The sequence below is a fragment of the Carlito syrichta genome, unplaced genomic scaffold, assembly GCF_000164805.1.
Source record: "Carlito syrichta isolate Samal-C Ts95f unplaced genomic scaffold, Tarsius_syrichta-2.0.1 Scaffold315821, whole genome shotgun sequence".
In the NCBI taxonomy this organism is placed as follows: domain Eukaryota; kingdom Metazoa; phylum Chordata; class Mammalia; order Primates; family Tarsiidae; genus Carlito; species Carlito syrichta.
Window position 1 is genome coordinate 916,136 of NW_007259917.1, and position 24,745 is coordinate 940,880.

Consider the following 24,745-nt stretch of genomic DNA (forward strand, 5'->3'; position numbering starts at 1 on the left):
ATTTTTGAGGTGAATAAGTCCAGGGTCCCCAGAGCCGCATTCCAGTTGCATGAGTCTGTGAAACCTTTAATCAGAGTTCAGAAACAAGCAATCAACCCCCCCCCTTATATAGATCTACTTTAAGGTACTTCTGGCTTTAACTGCCCCATCTCCAAATTGCTTGCTCTGAAATGCCTTAACAGGTCTGGTCCTGATTGTCCCCTATGCCCCTGCACATACCTCACTCAGTCATAACCTCACTCTGTTATTCAACATGGTCTGAGATGACACCCACCAAACAACAGGAGTTAAAATATCTTTTTCATGAAACCCTGAGTGACAAAGACATATCACATGACTGAAGGTAGCTAATGTGTTATAAACAGACATGAGCTCTTGACTCAGGAATCCTGGACAGTAGCCCCAAACTTGCCATAAACCTGAAGCCTCTCTCTAGATCCTGGCTTGACCTTGAGCTCATTCCTCCTTATCTCTAGACATCGACACTCTCATTTGAAGAATTAGAGAGCTAAGATCAGTGGTCTCAGAAGCCCCTAGAAGGTTATGTTTGGGATATGTTCCTAGTCCCGGCGGGTGCTTTGGGAAAAGCCATAGCTCAGCTTCCCTAACTTTTGCAGTCCTAGTGGTTTCAAGATCTAAAGCCAAAGAACAAGCCAAAGAACTTGAACCAGCTCAGCAACCACACCCTCTCATACCCCAGCCTGTATGGGGGACCCTTAATCCTCACTTTTCTGCCCCTGGTGTCCCCTCACCTGTCCCCTCTTCACTTATGACTATTATGAGATTGTCTCTGCTCCCTGAATGTTTTGCCAACAACTAATTACCCCTTGAACACAGAACATCAGAGCAGGGATGGAGCTCAACCCCATTCATTGGTTGGATATGGAATCCAAGACCTCAAGCACAATAAGACTTCCCCCAGGTGCCCAAGTGAGGCCATATATTGTTCCCCTGTGATAACCAGCCCCCCATCAGCAGGGAGTATTGTGTAAACATCAGCAGGATGTCCTGCAACAGCACAGATGCTGAAGTCAGACAGGCCTGGGTTCCCTCCCAGCCCTGCCACAGCCCAGCGGGACCCAACACACCTGCCTTCCCCCTGTCAAACCATTTCTAAGCCCTTGTCCACAAGACAGAATCACACCTTCCCCACCTGCACCTTAGTCATGCTTCAGTTGCTAGTGAACCGCCCAGCCTATGTCAGTTTTCAACTTGTCTATCTCCCCACCAGTCTGCACCTCCTGGAAAGTTTCTTATTCATGTTAATTGTCCCCCAGTTCCCAGAGCTAACTGGAGCAAGAATACTTCTTCCAACCTCTGTCTCCTCATCCTGATTTAAAATAAACGCTACAACTAAACTAAATTCAACAAGAACACCAGTATTTATTGACTCTCTACCTCATTTGGTTGCGATATCACTATTTTCATTTTGCCAGTGGAGTATTTAAGGATTAGAGAGATTAAGCCACATGCCTAAAGTCTCCCAACAGATAAAAGCTGAAGTTGGGAGCTGACCTCTGGCCGCTGGAGGCCACAGCCCCCTCTTTTTTTTTTTTTTGAGTTGGAGTCTCACTCTGTCACCCAGACTGGAGTGCAGTGGTCTCTCCTGGCCACCACAGCCTCGACCTGCTGGGCTCCAGCGATCCTTCCACTTCAGCCTTCCGAGTAGCAGGAATTACAGGCGCGCGCTACCACGCCCGGCTGATTTTTGATTTATTGTAGAGATGAAGTCTCACCAAGTTGCCCAGGCGGGTCTCGAACCCGTGGGTTCAGGCAATACACTCACTTCAGCCTCCCAAGGTACGGGATTACAGGCTGAGCCACCGAGCAGAGCCCCCTCTTAACCACAAGGCTGGGCTACCTCAACTGGAACACCTGACTGTACTCACCTGGACAGATGGCTGTGGGGACATACTCGGCTCCCCTCCTTCCTTTCCAGCTCCAGCCCAGACCTCCTGCCTACCCAGCATGCCCTGAGGGATTAAGCCAGGCCCTACTCTAGAAGGCCTTGGCGCCTGCAACCCAAGCTGCTGCCCTCAGGCCTCCTTTCCTTGGTGCTATCTCTCCACAGAGGGGGGGGCTTTCAAAAGCCTGTGCAAGCTTGTTTCAGGGCAAAAAGAGCAAATTCCGGGGAGCACACCATCCCCAGGAGAAACACAGGCTGCAAGTGGCAGATGCTTGAAAAAGGATGTGGGCAACTCCAGGGCTGGCGGGGCTGCTGTGAGAGGTCAAGGCTGGCAGTGCGCTGTGCAGTCAGCAGCTCCCCAAGCACCATGGTTCCCCTGCCTGGAGCAGCTCCCGGAAAGGCCCTTCTGTCATCCTTTCAAAAGGGGAAGAAGAAGAGTGACACGCAGACACCCACCGTGTGTCAGGTGCTGGAGTTCACATACAGCATCAAAGTTACGACTGTCAGCCCCATTTCACAGACGACAAGACGGGGGCTCAGAGGTAAAGTGATTTCCCCAAGGATCTTCCAGAGAACAAAGAGCCTAAAGAAATGTACCGTGTTCACCTGTTTCCAGGGATGGGGACAATATAGGACGGAGGTGGGAGTCAATGGTCCAGCAATCTGGCAGGACAGAGCGACGCCCATCCCAACTGGGCAAGATGACCCATATCTGCTGGGCTTCTCTCCTTCCTGTCTCCTCATCAGCATCGCCCTGGCTAGAGATGCACAGGCACATGAGAAGTGAGAAGTTGAGCTCAGCAAAGGATGCTCTGACCAGACCGGAGCTTCTGACCATGGGGCCTCTTAGCAAGAGGAACCAACCCCCTTAAAGGAGCGGCTGCCCAAAGACCAGCCAGGACTGAGAAGGAGGTGACCAGGACCCGCAGCTGCGTGGAGCCGCCCCGGGCTAACTGCCACGTGCCTGCAAAGTTAATAAAGTTGCATCCTAATAGTGCCGAGGTCTCCTGGGCTCCATTCCCAAAGGGGCCAGGCATCAGGAATGTACTTTGTTCATTTACTGTGGCAAGTTGAGCTCCATGTGCTTTTTGCTGCGCTTCCCGGTCTGTTTTGCAAGCTTAATCAAGTCCTCGTAATGAGGCTCCCCTTCAGTGAGGCTGTGCAGAAGCCACCAAGAAATGGGGCAAACGTGACAGGGGTTTTTTTTCTTTTTCCTTTTTTTTATTTAAAGAATTATTGTGTTTGCAAGAAAGAGAAGAACTAATGAGACTCTTTTGCGTTTAGAGGCTCCATTCTCCATGTTTGGAGTGCCTCTCCCCCAGGGGCACCCCGTTTCTGTTTGATGATTTCCAGGTTGAGTTTTTACTGGGCCACTCTCCAGAAATGGGGTTCAGGGGGTGAAGACACGACATTCCCAAAGGCTGGGCAGAGGCTCCCGCGATCCACTCAGGGGTAAACATCTCCACGTGGCCCCTTCTGTGTGGCTAGCTCTGTGCTAGGCGCGGAGGAGAAACCACAGAGGAAGCATAGAGGCAGACAGAGGTAGAGATGCCACCACAGCCCTCCCAGGGATGGCAGGGGGTGGGCAAAACAATCAGGGAACAGCACACACAGTATAAGCTCAAGGGCTGGGTTGCGGGATCCAGTCGGTAAGGAGTGCAGCAACTCACTGCTCCCCAAAGAAAACTTCCTGGAGGAGGGTTTTGACTCTGGTCTTGTTGCTGAACATATGTTAGACACATTGTCTCATCCACCCACCCTACGCTGTGAATACTAGTATTACCCCTGCTTCCATAGTTGAGGAAATGAAAGCTCAGAGAGGTTAAGTAACTTGCTCATGGTCCCACAGCAGAGTCAGAACTTAAATCCCAATGGTCCAACTTTAAAGCCCATGAATTTCCATTCTTCCTCAAGGTCTCCAGAAAGTATAAGGCTTGGATCAGGAGAGATTTAGGGAGATGTTCTCAGACCAAAAGGAAAAGTAAAATATAATGAAAAGACAGATGAATTCTCAGTCTCTAAAGATAAAGGCCGGGTGTCTGCAAACCAGTGTAAAATCTAGGAGGAGAACCCAATTGAAACTTGAAGAATATTTCGAGCAACAAGAAGAGCTCTGCTCTGCCTATTGCATTAGTTTCCTTGGGCTGCCATAACAGATTGCCACAACTGGCCAGTTAAAGCTACACAAATGTGTTTTCTCATAACTCAGGAGGTCAGAGGCTGATATCAAGGTGTTGGCAGAGCTATGCTCCCTTCAAGGCCTCCAGGGAAGGATTCTTCCTTGCCTCTTCCAGCTTCTGGAGGCCCCTCGCCTTCCTGGGCTTGGGGTGGCCTCCTTCCCATCTCTGCCTCTGTCTTCACGTGATCTTCCCAGTGTCACCAGTGTCTTCTTCTTTTCCGTCTCTTAGAAGGTCATTGGACTTAGGGTCCCCCAATCTAGGATGATTGTATCTCAAGTTCCTTATCTTGACTAAATCTGCAAAGATCCAGTTTTCAAATAAGTTCACTTTCACAAGGACTGGCAGTTAAGACTTGGACACATTCTTTTGGGGGACACAATTCAACCCACTATACCTACTATGTTGAAAAGTTAACTGAATTCATTTCACCCACATGACTGTGCAGCAGCCAGACCTATAATGTAGTTTAGAAAGGTATTAGGGACCTCCCGGGGAGGGCAAGACATGAAGGGCAACTTCTGTGCCCTACCCGTCCAGCCCTAGGGATGCTATGACAAGCCCTACCCATGGGTGCTGCGAGGTCTCCTTTCTCCTCCTTCCCTTGTAATGTATTTCAGATGCGTTTTTGGATGATTTTTGAGGCAGCATAGTAGAACAGAAAGGAATGAGCTTCAGGGTCTGTGTTCAAATCTGTGACATGGTGTAAGATCTACCTGTTCTGGCCTGTTTCTCCATCTCTGATATGGGAAAATCACAGTCCTCTCACCAGTGTCATAAGGATTGAGAAGATAACCCATTGAAGCAGAATACCTGTGCACAGGGTGCACTTGATAAATGTTGGAGCTTTATCTTATACATCCCTGTGGATCCAGCACCCAGCCCTGAGTTTGGCCAGCTGGGAGCATCAGCAGATGACTGCTGAGTGGTTGTCCAGTTAATAGAGGCAGCTGGAGCACTAGAATCCTGAGAGTGCTGGATGTCGAGGGTTGGTTAGCTCTTCTGTCTTGCTCCCGTCTTCTCAGGTAGCATCCTATATTGCAGGGGAAGGAAAGCTAAGAAATACACATGCTAGAGTCCTGTACAGCCTGTGTACTGGACGTGATTTATGTGCCGGTAATAAGACCTGGAAGGCAGAAATGATATGAAGGCCCCCTCCTTGGGTATGATTTTTACTCCATCCCCTCCCCCACACTTTTCCCCTGCTGACAAGGAAAAACACTGAAAGGGAGGAATTTCTACCGCAGCATCCGAGGCCTTTTTTCAGCTTCTTGGCTGCCAAGAAACAGGCAAGGTGATGGAGGTATCTTCTTGATTTCTGCTTGCTGACATCTGGATCATGGGGGCTCCCTGGTGGCCCCAGAGGCAGTCGCTTCCCTGCAGAGTTGTTTTATAGTGCTATACCCCAACACTCATTCCTGGAAGCCCAACCTAGAGCCCACTATTCCAGTCCTTCCAATGCCTTTGTAAGTTCTATGATGGACTAAACGTGTATGTCCATCCAGAATTCATATGTTGGAGTCCTAACTCCCAATATGATAGTATTAGGAGATGGGGCTTTTGGAAAGTGATTATGTCATGTCACAAAGGTGGAGCCCTCAAGAAAGAGATCAGTTTTTTTTTTGTTATTGGTGTTGTTATTTTTGAGTCAGGGTGTCACTCTATTGTCCATGCTGGAGTGCAGTGGCATGATCACAGCTTACTGCAGCTTCAACGCTCAAGCAATTCTTCCACCTCAGCCTCCCAAGTACTTGGGACTACAGACGCATGCCACCATGCATGGATAATTTATTTTTGTTTTTATATTTTTTGTAGAGAGTATGCCTTGCTATGTTGCCTAGGCTAGTCTCAAACTACTGGGCGCAAGCAATACTCCCACCTCAGCCTCCCAACATACTGGGATTATAGCCATGAGTCACAATGCCCAACCAAGAGATTAGTGTCCTTATAAAAGAGGCCACATAGCCGGGCTCGGTGGCCCAGCCTGTAATCCCGTGCTTTGGGAGGCCGAGGTGAGTGGATTGTCTGAGCCCATGGGTTCAAGACCCACCTGGGCAACTTGGCGAGACCTTATCTCTACAATAAATCAAAAATTAGCTGGGCGTAGTAGTGCATGCCTGTAGCTCCAGCTCCTTGGAAGGCTGAGGCGGAAGGCTCGCCGGAGCCCAGCAGGTTGAGGCTGCGGTGACCAGGAGTGACTACTGCACTCCAGTCTGGGCAACAGAGTGAGGCTCCAACTCAAAAAAAATAAAAAATAAAAATAAATAAATAAATAAAAGAAGCCACAGAGAGCTGCCTTGCCTCTTACTCCATGTAAGAACACAATGAGAAGGCTCCATGTATAATCTTCACCAGACACTGAATCTGCGCACCTTGATCTTAGACTTCTCTGCCTCTAGGACTGTGAGAAATAAATGTGTATTGTTTATAAGCCTGTGGTATTTCTTGTTATGTACCAAAAAGACTAAGACAGAATCACATTCCCCCTATTAGATTTCCTCCCACTCAAATCATTGATATATCTATCCTTTCACTGATATCACACTGTCTTAACTACCGTGGCATTACAGTAAATCTTGAAGCCAGGTTCCATGAGTCCTCTAACTCTGTTCTTTTTCAAAATTGTCTTGGCTACTGCAGGTCCTTTGCTATAATACATAAATTTTAGAATCAGCTTGTCGAGTTCTACAAAAAGTCTGCTGAGATTTTGATGAGAATTTGATTAGAATGTTGCTTAAAATGTCTCAAGTCTTTTTCATTTCATGCTCTTCACCCAGAATGACAAAGGACTCTCCCTACCCCTCATTTCTGGGCTCTCTCATTCAGTTACCCTGTGGGCCCCTAGTCAAACTAATAACGAAGACAAGAGCTGGGTTAGCCTCGTCCCAAGTCCTGAGCCATTGCGTCCCACGGACAGCTGCTGAAATACACTTCCCATGCCTCACTCCTCATTCCCCTCTCCCTTTGCCTGACACTCCATTTTTCTTTCCTCGCCCCGGCATGCCCTTCTCCCCTTCCCCCTCTCAGCCACCCACCACCTCAGCTTAAAGCTAAAGGAATCTTAAATGCACATGCAGATTTATTTTTGCACAAGAAAGTCAACTCCCTCCATTTTTCTCTCCCTCCAAACCACCCCCCTGCACTGCCTTCATCCATCCCTACTCACTGTCCCAATTCACAAAGCCACAAACACTCTCCCTGAGCCCTGGAAAAAGAGATGGCTGAATCCCTCCTAAGCCTGGCCTCCAAATTGCCAGCTTCTGCAGATGGGGAAATATAAGGTGTGAGGCCCCAGAAAGTTCATAAACTTTTATGCAGATTGGTTTTAGTCTGGTTCAAATTAGGCAACAAAATAGAATTTCCAGATGTTCTATTTGGAATTAACTTGGCTACAGAGAAAAGGCTACTAGGAGGAAGAGTTGGTAATAGGGTTATTTTTACATTCCAGAGAGGGAGCCACAAAGAGCATCTGGACTTGATTAGAAGAGAAGAACCTGCTGGTTGGCACATTAAGAATACTGTTCTCATTTATTCTGGCTGAGGACATGCAAAGGTGCCATGAAACATTCTCAAGCCGCTGGGAAGATGAAGAGCCCGGGCAGTGGTGTTTGGTTCCAGCGCTCAGCTAAAAGCAGCACAGATTTTCATCAGATACAAGTAACTCCTTGAATACTGGGCCTAATGTGTGTATATATCCCCAGGGGATCTTATTAAAATGCAGATTCTGCTGAGTGGGTGATGCTGATGTTTCTGGATCACAAAATGCACCTGTGGACCAGGAAAGAGAGTCCTTTCCGACCACATGCTTACCGAGGACCCGCCACGGACCAAGCACATCTTCAAGGGCTGGAGGGGCAGCAACAGGCAAGAGGGAAAATGGGAGACTTGAGCATCACTGCACACTCTAGTGAGAGCAGAGTAGAGATGAACAATCAAAGCAAATTTCAGTACACGGAGGTAGAGGGGATCATAAAAAGTACAACTCAAATTCTACAGGAACCCTGAGGAAGGAGTGGCTAATTTCATGGGAGCTAGAGGATGTATCAAGTAAACCAGGTCTTGGGGATGATGAACTGTGCGGGAGGAGGGAGAAGAGCATGCTTTGTAAAAGGAACAGCATAAGCAAAGTCACAGGGGAGGCATGAAGAGGTCACAATATGTTTAGGAAACGGTGAACTATGGGTAGAGCACATGGTGGATGACAGAAGGGACTGGAAAGAAAGCCAGATAGGGAAAGCCATAAAGAGTTTGGGGCTACAAAAGAAAGAGCAAAGGTGGCTTGGATTTAGGTCGATGATCATTGTTGCCGTGGAGGAAATGAGACGTCTTCCTCCTTGCTGAAGGAATGACGGGAGGACCACTGGCCTGGGTGGCGGGGACATTAGTCCACAGGAAGACAGGGAGTCAGACTTGGCTCACTGCCTCTGCAACCTCTCTTTCCTGCTGAGTTCAAGGCCAATCAGCCTGATGGGTTCATGGGCAGGCTCAAGGCTTGAGAAATATAACAGACAGGCAAGTGCCTGGGACTCTGTAAGATGAGCAGAGAAGAAAGAAAGAAAAGAAGGAATCCCAGGGTCAGAGTTTGTAAAGGGCTGGGCACTCCCATTCATTCAACAAACCTGTGCCAGTTACCTGAACACGATCCTCAGTCTCCTGTAGGAAAAGGTGCATTGTAAGGATGAATACAGTGGAGCAAAATTAGTGCCTCTGGAGATGTGACTCAGGTTCTGGGAAGCTGTAAGTGTGGGTGCCTGTGCCTGCCTGGGTAAGCAGGAAGGAAACGGAGTCAGGAGAGAGACCTAACCGAGACAAACCCTTGGTTGAAGGTTGAAGGGCAGATGGATTTAAACAGGCAAAGAAGAAGGAGAACGCTCCGAGCATTTGGAGCAAATGAAGCATGGAGTGCAGGACCTGCAGCTTTGTACAGCATGACAGACAGCAGGCGGGGTGTGGGTGGGTGCCTGCTGGACTATGAATGTTGCACAGAGACTAGACCTTCAAGGGTCTGGGATCAGAGCATTAGCACAGGAGAAGACAAACCCAGGTCCCCAGCAGGCAGAAATTGGGCATAACAGAGTGACTCCAACAAGGGGCCCTGGAAGTTTCATGTGCCAGGGCCATGTAAGCCAGTCTGCACAACCCCGGCCAGCCTTAGAGTGACCTCACCTGACTGGGCCAGGATCCTTCCAAGAGTGAATGCTTTGAGAAGGCAGGTAAGGTCAGGTCCACGGTATCATGCTTTGAGAATAACACCTGGCCCTGCTGGAACCCCAGACCGGTCAAGACTGTGAGCAGAAGGGGTGGGCTCTGGTGAGGAATCCTCAGATCTAAACCCCTTTCATTCAGACAGATGTCGCCACCGTCACCAGTTGATGAAGAGGTTTAAGATTTCTGAAACCTCAGCTTGGTTTGAGCATCAAAAGCTAGGTGGCCCATTCCAATGTGTCACCACTCTGAAGGGGCCAGGAAGAGGGAGAGTAACTAGGGATGACCACAGCAACACGGAGGCTGGAAGGGCCTGACGGGAAGGGTCTTCAACGAACAAGAGTGAGGCCAAACACAGGGCAACATGGATGGAAGGAGTCATGGCTATGGCTCTGAAGTCTATGCCCTTCGGTGTTTGGGAAGAGGCCTTCAGAGGCCTCCCCGTGCTGAAGCCAGTAAGAACTTGAGGAACAAAGGGAGAAATGGCACCCGGTGACCTTGCTGAAAGCAATACCGGGATGGAGACTGGAGGAGCGAGCCTGAGGTTTGCTCCTTGTGCCTGCACGAGAGTAAGGCAACTTTGTGAGGTAAGCGGGGGTTCCCTACACCCGCCATGTCTGAAAGAGACCCTGCTTGACAGAACAAGTGTCTGGTCCGGGGCGCCAGGAATCAGAGGTCCTTCAGAAGGAGTCAGAGGCTGCCTGGAACATGAGGTGTCCTCACTCGAGGAGGGAATACGGCAGGTGGGCCAGTGTTTCAAAGGTGTCCAGATCCATCATTTGGGACATGCTAATTGAGCACTCTCCTCTATGCCCAGCACCGTGGTTCATTCCACATGGAGCACCAATGCCTCAGCAGTCCCGCCTAGCCTCAGATAAACCAGCCCATCCATCCCGTCCTCTTTCCAAACCTCTCACATGTCTCTGATGTGCTGTGCTCCCCAGCGAAGCAGCATCAGCGCCCCAGCCTCTCTCTTCACAGTCTTCTGCTACCACATATGATATGTCCACTCGGTGGAAGCAGACATCAGACAAGAGCCAAGTCAAAGATCTAGGCCCTTGTGGCCCAATGTGAAAACACATCAGAAGGGTCCTTGGAGATCATGTAATTCAACCCCATCATCTTTTTTTTTTTGAGTCGGAGTCTCACTCTGTCGCCTAGACTGGAGTGCAGTGGCCACTCCCGGTCACCGCAGCCTCGACCTGCTGGGCTCCGGCGATCCCTCCGCCTCAGCCTTCCAAGTCGCTGGAACTACAGACACACGCTACCACGCCTGGCTCATTTTTGATTTATTGTAGAGATGAGGTCTCGCCAAGTTCCCCGGGCAGGTCTTGAACCCGCAGGCTCAGGCAATCCACTCACCTCAGCCTCCCAAGGCGCGGGATTACAGGCTGAGCCACCGAGCCCGGCAACCCCGTCATTTTAAAAGGAGGCACTAGAGGTCAAGAGTGGAGCCGTGGCTTGACCAGCCAGCGAGAGACAGAGGCAGGATAGAATGAGGGTATGCTGATGAGTCCAGGCTGACAGAGAGCTCCCGCTTACTGAGTTCCCACTCCATGCCAGGCCTCTCCACTGAGCACTTCAATAAAAATAACACATCAGTAGTGGCTCCCTCTGATTGACCACAGACTACGTGCCTGGCCCTTGACAAGCTGGATCACGTTGGATCTTTACAATGACCTTAAGAGAAAGTGATTTCTGCCACTGTTTGAAGAAGTTGGGGTTTACAGATGTGACGCAATGTGACCAAGTCACACAGCTGGGTGTCACACCCAGGTCAGTCCGACTGTAAACTCTCAGCTTCTTTTCCATATATCATGTCCCCTAGCCCTCATGACAACTCTGCAAGTTAGTAGTATTATTCCTCTTTTTGATGATGACAGAACTGAGGCTCATTGAGGCAAAATAGCCAGCTCAAGTTCACAGAGCTAGCATGTGAGAAATGAGACCCTACTCGTGTCTTTCCTGCTGCATCAGGGTGACTGGTGCCCTGAGCCCTCTTCTCTCCCTGGGAACCTGGAGGAAAAGGAGCTCAGAAAGGAACACTAGAGAATGCCTGCAAGGGTTCTAAGTCATTGCATGTCATCTTGGCGGTCCAAGGTACCCACAGGCAGGCCCAGCGCCACCTTCTGGGGCTCCCAAGGCTGTAACCCAGAAGGAATTCTCACACAAGGCCAGAGGTGTGCTATGGAGTTTGGCATTTGTGTGGCGTAGACTGAAGCCACCAAGGTGTGCCTGAACGTTATGTGGGCCGGGGGCATTGAAGGAGATCAGAATGATGTTGAGACCAGCAGGACAGGATGTTCCCTAGCACAGTGTTTGTAGGATGCTGGAGTGTAGGCCAGTTGCAGAAACCAATGGTGTTGCTGAGCAGTCTCCCTGACCAGGGTCTACTCTCTGCCCCCCGAGGCAGTGCTTGAATGTTCTCTGCCTCCCAGCTGCGTGCAAACAACAACAAGCTTCTTTGCCATGACGCTCAGGACACACACACGACACACACGCACACACACACACACACACACACACACACACACACTTGATACTCCAGTGTCTACTTGGTTTTAGTCTAGAAGTAGTAACACCTCACGCCTTCCTGCTTGGATCTTTGCTTGTGCTGGTTCCCAGTCAGGAATTCTCTCTCCTCTTCTTCCTGACAACCTCCTCCTTCTTCAGGTTCAAGCTGAATACCTCGCTCCCAGGGGACATGGCTACAGTCCCTCATTTGGAATGGATCATTCTTCTCTCAGATCTTCCAGAAAACGCTACTCACACTTCACTTTTCCATGTACTATGGGGGCCTGGCACTCAATTTCCTTGTGAAAAGGTTCATCTCTCCCAGTGTAGAGAGGGAGGATGGGGCAAAGTCCATCTCTGGCCTCCTGTGCCAACCACTGCCCCCAGAAAACGGAGGCAATATATCACTGTTTGTTGAATTGGAGCCACAGTGTGTTCTGAATATGCCCTCACTGCCTGCTCAGATGCGCCCTCACTGCCTGCTCAGATGCGTCCTCACTGCCTGCTCAGGTTGACGGTAGCTCCAAGGCTGACTGGCTGCCAGTGGAAGCTGAGAGGCTGTCTGGTTCCCCACCACAGCTTGACACACCCCAGGAGTGAGCTCTTAGCCAGTTGCTAGTTAAACAGGATTATCTGTAAGCAGTGATGTGCTGCTAAATGTTTAACAATTGGCTCTCCAATTTAAAAAAAAAAAACAAACCCTGGTACACAGCACATACTAAGGGTGTAAATATAGCCACCTTGGCTGGTTTCAAGATACCAGATGACAAGACTGAGTACTGATTGGGAAGAAAAGCTAACAATAGGCTCTTGTGAGTAGGGAAGAGCCAGCTCCTACATACCACTATCTGCAAGACATCAGGCCCCTACCACTGTCTGTGTGTGGGTATTTCAAGTGGGTATGACATTGGCTTCCTGGGTTGTATTGTCATGTCTCTTCCTCCGATCTCTACCTGCCCCAGGTTCTCAGCCACTATCATTAATGGTGTAAACCCTTTCAATGGCTCTGGCTGCTCTTAAACTTTCTTTCTTTCTTCTTCTTCTTTTTTTTAATTGGAGTCTCACTTTGTTGTCCAGGCTGGAGTGCAGCGACACAATCACAACCACCACAGCCTCGACCTGCTGGGCTCAGGTCATCCTTCTGCCTCAGGCTTCCAAGCAGCAGGAACCACAGGCACATACCACCATGCCTGGCTAATTGTTTGATTTATTGTAGAGCCAAGGTCTTGCCAAGTTGTCCAGGCTCATCTCAAATCCCTGGGCTCAGGCATGAGCCACTGTGCCCGACCTCTTACACTTTCTTCTCTTGTTCCTGTCAGTTCACCCACCATGCACCAGTTTTTAACACACAATCTGATCATACTCCTTCCTAGGTTTTAAACTTTCAATGGCTTTCTATCTCTATTAGGATAAAGACAAACTGATAACCCCTCTTCTGTGGTCTAGCCTCTGCTCTGCCCTGCAACTTCGTAGGCTCCTACTCCTGGCTCAGTCACACTGACCAACTTCTGGTCCTTGACTGAGCTAAGCTTTTCCAGGGCCTTTGCACATGCCTTACCTCTGCCAGCAGCACTCTTCCTCCTCCACTGTCTCTATCGGTAACAACGACTCCTTCTTCGGACCTCGACTGGAAGATTTCTTCCTCAGTGCCTACCACATCACCACCATTATTGTCCACCACAAAATCCAGATTTTTCACTTGTAGCACTTATCCCATTTGTAATCATGCATGTGATTTTGTGATTATTGGTTTGGCATAAGCTTTCCCCACTGGACTGTAAACGCATGGAGAACAGAGACCATATCAGCCTGGTTCATCATTATATAGTCAGAATTTATCACGGAGCCAGGCACATGGTAGAAAACAAATATTCACTAGTTGAATTAATTAGTTAATGGTCTACAAGCCCAAGGAGATCAGCAAGATCCTCCTGGATGGCCTTTCCCAGCATTGCTCTTCCAGGAAAGATGAAAAATCCTAGAGAGAAAACGAGAACTAAGAAAGCAGATATGAGTTCAGTAAGACAGGATCCATGACTTTCTCTTCATCCATGGCTTTGGTGTCTTAAACTTGGACTTTGAGGAATCAAAGAGTCTATTCATATGTCCTGGGTGGTGGGTGCTAAGCCGTAACCTCCCATGAAGAAGATGTTTTTAATCTATAATCCAGATGTGCTAAAGGCCCTGGTTTACTCCCCAGACTCAGAAAGACAGGATGGATTTCAATTGGTTAAGTAGAAGTTAGAGAGCCTTGACCTTTAAACCTTCCAGCCTTGTTTGGATCAGAAGAGGAAGGCATTTTATCTCTAAGTCTGGGCCAAACAGTAATAAAAGGAGCAGCAGCTCTTCTTAAGGTTATTTGGTGGTGGTGGTGGTGGGAATACTCAGGAGAGTTCCAGAGGATGCTGAATCTCAGCCCTGGGATGAGGGACAGAGCTCCTGGACCTTTCTCCAAGGTGGGCACCTGAGGAGGCTCCTTCAGTGCCCACCTTGGAAGATCAGGCCTCGGTTTTACAAAGCATGGCCAGTAATATCTTCGTGGTCCTAAGGCCCTGGCTTCTAAACCTTCGACTTATGGGCTTTAGAATTTATGAGGCCAACCTGTAGACAAAAGAGTTCAGGGCTATGACCCTTGGAAGAACCCGAACCCGGCAACTGAAGAAGACATGAGGACACAATGCAAAGATCTAGGATGTGGCGTTGACCAGGCAGGTGGGCATGGATTGGGATGGAAGTGGCAGGCAGTGAGGCCGGACCCTGCAGCTCTGCCAGGAATCAGGTTAGCACCAGCTTCAGGCCCGCTCCACCGCACTGCTCCAGCCCATCCTGGTCGTCGGATGTGGTCTCCCTGGCTTCTGGTTAGCCTGTCCATTTCTGCCAGGGACCAAAGGCCCAAGGGGAACCCACACCTTCCCAGAGGTTGCACAGGGGTCCTGCCATTTGGATCCCCACTTCCCTCTTACTTTCACTCCAATAGCCCAAATCAGCTCCCTCCTGCAATGCCCAGCCTCTGCCCACCTCCTCGGTGAACTTTTCTAACACTCCAGCTCACTTTCCTTAAAGTCTACACACCACATAATTCTGCAATGCATATTACTCTGGGTCTTTTTCCAGTTCAACCACCTCCAGAGTCAGATGTATAAAGAAAGTATAATATCTCTCACCTAAAAAGTAACACAAACTTTACAAATATCCAGTCAAGGACTTGGCATCCATCATTGCCCTCCCTGGGTCATTAAGTCAGACCAACCTGTGTCACGTGGAATTAGGAATCCAGAGGGGAAGTGGCAGGTCCACAGTATAGTGGGAATGACAGGGGCCCCTTCACCAATCTGATTGTTTCTGCATGTGGTGACATGTACACTTTGTGTAGAAGTTATGGATTGCATGATCTTAAATGGTAGAGTGTTTGCAATACTTTGTAATGAGATGTGAAATGATCATGAAAAGCTTTTGTATCTTAAAAGACTGTAGGTTATCTCATGGCAAAGTACATAAAAAGGTAATTGATTTTAAGATGAATTATATATTTTTCTTTTACAAAAGCATGTGTTCAAATTTGTTGGACCTTTTCTGTGCTATAACTGGCTACCATAATATAGCAGAATATGGCATATTCCTTTTTTGTTCATCTATCCCTCTGCCCCTTCTGGGTAAGTTTTTTTAATCACTCGTTGATATTTCAACAATGAGTGATAAATAACTGTTTTGCCAAAGGAATGCATGTTATACTGAAAGTACTTGGAGCACAGATGTTTAAAAAATGTTTCCATCATGTGTGATTTTGCTCTCTGAGGTAAATATATGTAAAACCACTTTTTTAAAAAAAGCTCTAGTATTTGCACACTTTACAAACTTGGAAACAATTTTTAACCTATTTAAAAATTTTCCAAAAGAAGAGTTTCAGTGAATCTTGAACCCATTTGTTAAAAATATAACTTTTGATTAGTTTACAAGAATTGACATTAAGGAAGATAGAAACTGACTAGCTGACTAGATGAATTTCAATAAAAACCTTTGCATAATTGCTGGATGGGATTTCTTTTAAAATGAGCATCTTGATTTAGTAAGCACAGCTAGAATTGCATTTCTTCCATTAGTATCTGTGAGTCTTTGAAAGATTCTTTTTTCAGCTCTGCCAACCATTAAAACCAAATAGCACACAAAAAAAGAAACTCAGAACCAGAATTTTGAATCCAATGCTCTATTACAAAGGACTAAACCAATCAACATTAAAGTATATTTAAATACGTTTCTCAAAAACTAATAATAATTTTGAGTGAGAACAAAATGTCTTTTTTACTAGTAACAAATAAAATGTACTTTTAAAAAATTAAAATGCATTACTTAATTCACCTTTATCGCCTCCTCTTCGGTTTCTACGGTCGTTTTCTTTGCATTCATTGCTTTTAATATATTTAATTGCTTTTGTTTCATTGATACATTTAAAAGCACTACTTCCTCTATCTTTATCTCCCCCTCATTTATTTCTCTTTTTGTGTATATTTTATCTGGACCATCTCACTAGTGCAGTAACAGATGCCTATGGTTTATAAATAAGGGATCATAGGTGCAGACCGATAGGGACGCAAGGTCAAAAGTGTGTGTGTCTTGCCTCACTCCTGACTTGTGTGTGTGCCTTGCCTCACCAATAGACTGAAGCTCCCAGGATAGGAAGAATGGCACAAGTCTTCTACGGCTTCTCTGCCTCATCTAACACCTGGCCATGGCTGCCCAGGAAACATTTGTTGAATGCAGGGATGGCAGAGCAGTGGAGGAGGGGAAATTATGAGAAGACAGGGAAGATGCTCTCCACTCCCTGGAATCCCACCAACCTGGGAGTCAGAAGTCCTGCACTCAAGGCATAACTTTGCCACCCATTTGTGTAGTGGTCTTGGTAAGGGTTTCACTGAGCTTTTTCCTTAGCTACAAAATTCGGCTTCCCAAACTTCAGGCATTTGTGCATCAACAAGCTTGCTGCTATTTTCGTATAATCCCTGTTCTCTCATGAACCTAATGCTTCCCTTTTAAATAATTCACTTTTTTTCACGAACCTTATCCTAAGAAGTGATAACCTAAAATCACTGATTGATGAGATAGTCAATTTTGTCTCCTACATATTATTATTTCCAAAACTATGGGGATAGAGGTGAGATTATTTGCACTACACTAGGACAAGCTCTATCTTTCTTGATGTCAGTCACCCCAAACTGAAACAAATCATGAACCCATGATTTTTTTTCTTCAATTGCAAGTGTTTATTTCAAAGCTTCATTTCCACCTACAAGCACTGAAGTGACAGCCAGAGATGTATGGTCAAGAATGTTGAGTACATATGTGAGGTGATGAGAGGGCGGAGCCCCACGCTCAAAATCAAAGAACTGGTTTCTGGGTCTAGTCTACTAGTAATTGCTTAGCAATGTCACTGTGGACAAGTTCCCTGACTCGTCCTTTCCATCCCATGAATGAAGGATGGAGACAAATATGACTATTCTTGCATATACATACATTACTACTGTTATCTATTACAAAAAAAAACTTTGTGGACCTTAAATTCTAGATTCTGCCAGGCTCCTTCCTTTCCCAGTTCCACCCTGATATTCCAGGCCTCCTGGGAGGGAGCAATGAAACTAACACATCATCAAACAGTATGGGATGTTAGGAGGTGGGAAAAAATAAAGCAGGGATGAGAAAATGAGAACAATAGTTTCTCTCTCTCTCTCTCTCTCTCTCTCTCTCTCTCTCTCTCTCTCTCTTTCTCTCTCTCTCTCTCTCTCTCTCTCTCTCTCTGTTATGAGTTGGAGTCTCACTCTGTCACCCAGGCTGGAGTGCAGTCGCATGCTCACGGCCACCCCAGCATCAGCCTGCTAGGCTCAGATGATCCTTCCACCTCAGCCTTCCAAGTAACCAGAACTATAGGTGCACGCTACCACCGCCGGCTAATTTTTAGGTTTTTATTGTAGAGATGAGGTCTCGCCAAGTTGCCCAGGCTGTTCTCAAGCCTGTGGGATCAGGCAATCCCCTCACCTCTCTAAGAGTTGAAGATTTATTCTCAGACTGCTCAAGCCTGTTTCCCAATAGCACCTTTCCTTCCCCCTCCACACTCACCACCAATTTCTAATCTCACCCACGTGCCAGTTACAACTATTAGCATAAAGCATCCTCCAGTCTCTGGACCCAGACAATGTGATGTTTCCCACCTGGTCCTTGTCAAAGGAACTCTTAGACAGACCATGGACTAAGCAAAGACAGAGCTGGAACCTCAAATTCATTCACAACTAAACAGGAAGTTCAGGCAGCCTAGTTGTAGGACCTTGGATCAGTCACTCCGTTTTCATGATGTGTACAGTCTTTTGTTCTATAAAATATGAAGACGGGGTGAGGTTATTTCTAAGGACCTTTTATTACTAAAATCCTTCAAGTATAGTTATGTCAACAACAAATAACACTACAAAAAAATATCGAGAGAAGTAGACTATACCCCAAAACATAATGATGTTGCTAAGAGCATATAAATGACCCTGAAACGAAGACTGACTCACCTACGTGATCTTGGGAAAATAACCATTCCAGAACCTATAACACCAATAATGTTGACTGAATTCCTGTTACCCACCAAACACAGTGCTAGACACTCATTGTTTCCACAATGAGGGCTGGCATAAGCCTTCACAGCACTTTATGCAAGATGCAATACCTAGTAGATTCCACCGCCTTCCCACCTTTCCTAGCTCTATCCTGCCTCACGCATGTTCAGAAGAAGGCAGGTTTTCTGGGCCAAAGGTCACACAGTGGTGGCCTGCGTCTAGCCCAAAGACACAGAATTGATCTGCACCAACTAATTTCACATTCAAGAAAAAAAAAAGAGTTGGCTTCTTTTGAAAAAATCTGGGCATTTGGCCCATACTTGTAGCATCATTGGCAAAGGATGAGTCACACTTACCCCGTGAGACAAGGCATAAGCACACTAGTTTGCCACAGACCCCACCACTCTCTATTGCCTCCTGGTCAGGTCCTTTAACTCATTGAAAATACCTTCCTGGTGTTGTTCCCCTGACTCCTGTTACATATCTTCATCATGACAGTAGATGTCAGGATCCAATGAGAAATGAAACACTGAAATGTACTTGGCCAAGTGGCTGTAATGAATGTACATTAGATTTATGGGGAGACCAGAAATAAAATCCATAATAGGTAAATAAAATCCATAATCCAAATAGAAATAAAATCCATAATCCCATTATGGAACACCCACTCCATCTCCAGCCCTACACAGGTTATTCCATTTTGTCCTGGGGGGGAGGGGAAGGAGTAAACTCCTATTAACTTTATTCATCAAACAAACAAACAAAACCCAGAAATTCAAGAGAAGTTAAGTGACTTAATCCAAAGTTACACCTCTGGAAATTTTAACCCAGGACACCCCTCCTCTTTCCTAAGCCCCACTTCCCATTACCTCCCATCTTGGGTTTATAGGGTACTTCTGACTTTTCCAAGATGTGAACTCTGACTCCATTATTAAAATCAGGACTTTGTGCTAAATTCAACTGGTGTGTAAAGATGCTGACTAGATACATTCACTGTCTTGTGTTGGTGGTAAGAACACAGGGGGCTCGGCAGTGGGGCCAAGTCTGCTCTGGAAGCAGACGGAGATTGCAGTGCAACTGTCGAGCCATGTCAAATTTGGGAGTGTATGCGAGACCCACCAACAAACGTCCCTGTGTCTTTTGCAAGACTTCAGACATTCCAGGCCACCAGGCTGATCAAACCAATTTAACGGGGCTAGGGGTGAGGGTGAGCTCAGATGTGCTCAACATGAGGCTGTGTCTGGACGTGCAAAGCCGTGCCTTTCTCACCAACTGCTCAAGACGGCTGCAGCAAAGGGAGAATTCAGGAACCATGCAAACTGAAGATCGTTGTGCCTGCTCTGGTTTGTTCTGGTGTTCGCTGGTCTGTCCCTGCAATGGATGATCCTCCAGTATCTGCTCTCCCAGCCTCATCACTGTGGGAGAGCCATGCTATGACTCCTCACTTCTTTACCGAAGGTCATTTTGTATAAGGGATCAAACTTGACCCCTGCCCTAAGAAAAACTCACAGGCTACTGGGGGTGGACAGACATCAAAACAAACACCCAAAGTGTTCTGGGTGCCCCGCTACAAGTCTGAATGAAGGAGTTGGGTCACTCGGGCACTGGCTGTGTGACTTCAGCTGCTTAAAAACCATTCTGGAGCCGGGCTCAGTGGCTCAGCCTGTAATCCCACGCCTTTGGGAGGCTGAGGTGAGTGGATTGCCTGAGCCCGCGGGTTCGAGACCCGCCTGGGCAGAGAGACTTCATCTCTACAATAAATTAAAAAATCAGTCGGGCGTGGTAGCGCATGCCTGTAATTCTGGCTCCTTGGAAGGCTGAGGCGGAAGGATCGCCGGAGCCCAGCAGGTCGAGGCTGCGGTGGCCGGGAGCGGCCACTGCACTCCAGTCTGGGCGACAGAGTGAGACTCCAAATCAAAAAAAAAAAAAAAAAAAAAGAAAAGAAAATGAATGAATTAAAGTGCCATGGGGGCAGGGGCCACGTCTTTCTCCATGAGCCAGGCCCATTTTATAGGTCAATACAGTGTTGCAGCAGGCTTGTTTGGTTGTCACTAAGAACATGTGGATAGCCTGAAAGGAGATTTGATGTCGGTAAGTGGGCCGCCGAGGCCAGAAGCGGCATTGTCCATCTGCCCCAGCACAGACACAGGTAGCCACATACAATCGCCGGACAGCCTGCATGCCTGTGAACCACCACAGCAGTCCTTTGACCTCTTTCTGTAGCTCAGAACCCTGGGCTGTGACATGGCGCCACCTGCCCAAACACTGCCCTACCACAGTGAGTGCAGAGCGGACGTTCTCTTGGGAGTGATACCGAAACTTGAACTGACTATGTATGAAAAGTCCCAGAGAGGGAAATATGGTTGTTTGCCAAGTGAGGCTTTTCAAGTTTGGAAGAGGTGGGCTGGCACCCCATAGCCTTCCACTTCTTTGGATCAGGGCAAAAACGACCAAAGAGCAGCACTAGTCTTTTTCCAAAGTGGCATTAATCTGCTTAATTAATTAGACAGACTAAACCGACATCTCTCTGGTTTGCACATTTATGGCAAAAACATGACAGCAGTCTAAATTTCCTTGAGCTTGGCCCACGGATTATTTTCCGGTAGAACAAAAAGATGTGTGTCTCCAAAAGCAAATTCAAGCCATTTAATAAATTGCAAGCCAAGCCCCTCAGGGCTGGGTTTGATCTCAGATGATTTTTCTGTGGCACTTGGGTCTAGGTGGGGAAACAGCACAGGAAAGACAAGAGACCACTGCCTTGTTTAACTGGACGTCCTTCCCACCCGGAAATTATCTTCCAAGCTGTAAGTTGCCGAAAACCAACCTACATTCTAAATGCCAGCGAAAAAAAGATCTCACCCTAGATTCAATACATGCGATACTTCTGTGCTCTGTGTAATACGTGTGGTATATAATCCATATCAGGACTTCTAATCCTAAATGTAATATGCATTCTAGAAAGAGAGTAATTCTTTGCTAATCTTTTTGAGTTTATTGCATCTGCTGTCTGGGAGTATTCAATTCTAACAAATCCAGTTCAGGCCTTAAAATCACTGATGTATATTGTTTGTCTATCTCATAATATTATCAATGGAGTCCAGCTATATTTTTTTTTAATGAAGAGCAAGGATTGTCCTGCAAGACCTCTTTTCTCTGATTCCTTAAAAATTGCAATAACTGAGTCATTATTCAGGAAACTAAATTCCCATTCAAAATGAATTTTGGATTTTTTTCCTATGCTTTCTGCACATTGAATTGAAAGTTCACAAGTTTTATGACCCAATTGTGATGGTGCTGGGGAGGGTGGGGGGATTTGAAATCCACTGGATTGTCATACAGAGAAATAACTGTATAAAATTTTAATTATCTATCTTGAAGTAATAATAAATGTTTGATGAGATAATAATGAGACATGCAGGGAAATGTTAATGAATGTGTGGAACATAAAGAGTTTAAATAAAGGAAGAAGAGAAATTGCTCAGTAATCAGCTGTTACTATTCATATATTTGCTACAGCGTTTTGGAAGTCAACTGAAGGATGTTTCACGGGTCACGCTGTAGTCAGGATAATATTGTGTTTGTTTATGGTGGAAACAAAGATCTTTGCATATTTTTCCCCTGGCAAAACTGTTACCAAAATAACTCCTGGATTTTAGTTGGGACCTGGAGCCCAGTACTGAAGTTACTTGTCGTCTCTTTGGGCTGGTTCTTACTTCCCTGCTGCTACCGTTAAGAGAAAACACACACAAGAACAAGGGAAGCATCCGAAGCCGGGGTTTGCGGACGACGTCAGCAATCATGATGCCGAACCTGATCCCAACTTCATTCAACAAAAATTAAATGTTGTTTTCTCTTTCAGTAGGGTTGTTTACTTGGAAAAGCACCATATAATTAAAACCATTTTATGAGTTGTTGCAAGAACAGAAAAGATGACTCAGTTCTCAAGATTCATTGTTTGGGAGGGGGGCAGATTCTGCTCAAGCGAGAAATAGAAAATATTGGCCAGGGTGGGACATTTACAAATAGTTTTTCTTTTCTCCTTTAGACTTAGAAAGACATTAACCCAGGACTTGAGGAAGTTATTTTAAAGAAAAGGCAGAACCAGAGATGAGGAGAATGTGAAAGAGACTTAGACTGGCCCCAGCACTAGGGATCTCTCAATACTGAAGCTGGATTTCAGCAACACCAATGCCCTCACCTTTGGAAGGAAACAAAAAATGATGGGGGAAGAGGACTGCTCAGAACTGGCTACAGGCTGATAAATAGCATTTACCTCTTGCAGAAATAAATAAACATTGAAACTATGAAAAGGGGCTTTCCATCTGGCAACATACAAGTAACGATATTCTGTCTGAGAAAGTCTAGTAGTAATAAGAGGTGACACTCAGTAGGTGTTTACCAGGCTGACATGAACACCGTCAAGAACTCCACAGCTTCTATCCTGTTTGCTCCTCACAACTCCAAGACGTAGATAGTCTTGCTCCCATTTTGCAGATTGAGTGACTCATGTTTGAAAAAGCTAAGAATCTGTCTCAAGCCAGGCTTGGTGGCTCAGGCTATAATCCTGCGCCTTGGGAGGCTGAGATGAGTGGATTACCTGAGCCCGCTGGTTCAAGACCTGCCTGGGCAACTTGGTGAGGCCTCATCTCTACAATAAATCAAAAAATTAGCTGGGCGTGGTGGCACGGGCCTGTAGTTCCAACTACTTGGAAGGCTGAGGTGGAAGGATCGCCTGAGTCCAGCAGGTCGACGCTGGGGTGGCTTACCACTACATTCTAGCCTGGGTGACAGAGTGAGACTCCAACTCAAAAAAAAAAAAGAATTTTCTCAAGTCACGATGCCAGGGAGCGGTAGTGCCAGAATCAAACTCCAGCCTCTCTCACATTGAAACCTGTAGGTTCTCTTTTCCCTGCAAAGACACCTTCCTCTGCACTATCGAGGTGCTATATTCCACAATCCACATCAGGAACCAGTTCAGCACCTGCTATGTTTTCAGCCCTTCAGAACCACATGTACATTTGTTACAGATATTGCTGGACTGATAGACACCTGGACTGTCAGAGGCCTCAGGGGGACAGCTAAGGGACCACCCTTGCACAGCTCCTTCTCTTTACAGACTAGGAAACTGAGGCCTGGTTAGCGGTGAGGAGAGAGAGAGAGAAAAGCTCTCTTTGCTCAGTGCTCAGGAGTGTTCACACACATTCTGGCCAACTTCATAAGATCAACAGCCCACAAATGCAATATGCCAGGATTCTGCTGCTTACAGCATTCAAGTGGGGACAGCATGGGATGGGGGGAGGAAGAAAGAAAAGAAGAGGAACTCAGAATGAAGGAGAAAAGGAGAAAGAGAGGAAGAGAAAGCTCTGCTCAAATTCAAACAAAACATGTTCGTTCTGTCAGGATTGAATTTCTTTTTGTTTGCCTGTGTCACTGTCTCAGCATTTTGGAGGATACATCGACGTTCTCACGAAACCAGTCGGACTCAAAATACACCATTACAGCTTAATATATCCAGTATGTAATTTGTGCTTAACGGAGAGATATTTGGGACCGTTCGACCCCTGCCCCCACTACACCCTTCAGACTTTGAGCCGCACAGTGGGAGGTAGGCTTCAATGCGACCTTTGTTTTTAATCTTCTGATACCAGCGGCAGTTGACTGGCTGTAAAATTACATCAGTCTCCTCTGCTGTCGTGGAGGCCTAGACACTAGCCCAGAAGGGAGAATCCACCCAGAACTGCTTCCCTGACATCTTGGAATCTCCCAGAGCCCCCAAGGCCCAGAACCCAGATGAGTGCAGAGTATCCGGTCCTTGCTTCAGCGAAAGTCAGGGAATCAACACGGGTTCCCTGCCTCCTCTCTAAAACCAGACAGGGGCTAGTCCGCTGGAAGTCGTGGCTCTAAAGCTGGGGAGAGAGGCTGGCTTCCCTTCCGAGGCCTGCTCAGTTCTGCCCAAAGTATATCTGTCCGCCTACGTAGCTCCTTAGCAGGCTAGACCAGGCCAGGCTCTGCCCAGCAAGCTGGGTGGTGGTGAGGACATAATTTAAAACTGTTGCCTAGTGTTCTCTTAAGCCATGCCTTACTCTGAGGAAGACAAAAAAAAACTCATCATTCAGGCAACAGCTGGAAGGCTTGGCTGAATGGTGTGTGCTTCAATGTGGAAGGTCACAGGATACTGATCTAAGGGCTGAGAAGTCTGCTCACCCAACTGTTGACACTCTGTAAACGGGGCAGGCGGTGCTGGTGTGAGCATCTGAGGAAGAAGGCCCCCACCCCACCCCCAGCCAGAGAAAGAATAGGAAGCGACTTCTATTCAGGGTTCACAGGGGTCCCCAGCCCCCCTCCACCCCCTGCCA